Source organism: Chrysochloris asiatica, unplaced genomic scaffold (genome assembly GCF_000296735.1).
Source record: "Chrysochloris asiatica unplaced genomic scaffold, ChrAsi1.0 scaffold00022, whole genome shotgun sequence".
Taxonomy (NCBI): Eukaryota; Metazoa; Chordata; class Mammalia; order Afrosoricida; family Chrysochloridae; genus Chrysochloris; species Chrysochloris asiatica.
The window spans coordinates 6,635,784-6,636,895 of record NW_006408540.1 but is presented as its reverse complement, the minus strand read 5'-3'; positions in this window follow the sequence as shown (position 1 = coordinate 6,636,895).

Below are 1,112 nucleotides of genomic sequence, written 5' to 3'. Positions count from 1 at the left end.
TTGTCATGATCCACACAACTTAAAGCCTTTGCGTAGTCAATAAAGCACAGGTAAACATCGTTTTGATATTCTCTGCTTTCAGTCAAGATCCATCGGACATCAGCAATGATATCCCTCGTTCCATGGCCTCTTCTGAATCCGGCTTGACCCTCTGGAAGTTCTCTGTCAATGTAGGCTTGCAGTCATTTCTGTATTACCTTTAGCAAAACTTTATTCGCATGGGATATCAAAGAGATTGTCTGATGATTTCCACATTCTGTTGGGTCACCTTTCTTTGGAATGGGCCTAAATATGGATCTCTTCCAATCAGTCGGTCCGATGATTGTCTTTCAAATTTCTTGGCATAGATGAGTGAGTGCCTCCTATGCTGCCTCAGTTTCTTGAAAGATTTCAATTTTTATTCCATCAATTCCTGGTGCCTTGTTCTTTGCCAATTCCTTCAATATACCTTGAACTTCTTCCTTTAGTATCATTGGCTCTTCATCATATGTCACCTCTTGAAATGGTTGAACATCAACCATTTCCTTTTAAGTGTATTAGACCATTGAATTATGATTCTACAAGTTCTTTACCCAAATCATGGGACTGAAATTCTGAATGGGAGTGTGTTCAGAAAACTAACAAAAATAGATGGATAATCACAAATAGGAACTTGACTTCCCATTTTGGCTTTCCCATGAATAAGAAATGAATATCTATTTTGTGAAAGCACTGAGAGTTCTGGGTTTTTCCTTCAAATAAATGACTATTATGGGTATTGTGGGTCTCCTGGTGTGGTTCTATAGGATAAGCCCTGAACTGCTGCCTACAAAGCTGGTTGTTCAAGCCCACCAGGTGCTCCTCAGAAACCCGATATAGGATTGCTATGAATCGAAACAAACTCGGCAGCCCTTAACAATAATAACAAGGGTATTGCTGTAGCCAGTGTTTAGGTAAGGTGTCCTGGTAATACAACAGTTAAGTATTCAGCTGCTACCTGAAAGATTCATAATGCAAACTCACTGGGTGGCTCTGTGTGAGAAAGACATGATGGTCTCCTTCTATAAAGATAACTTCCAAGAAAACACTAGGGGGAAGTTCTACTCTGTAAAATGGAGTTGACATGTGTCAGA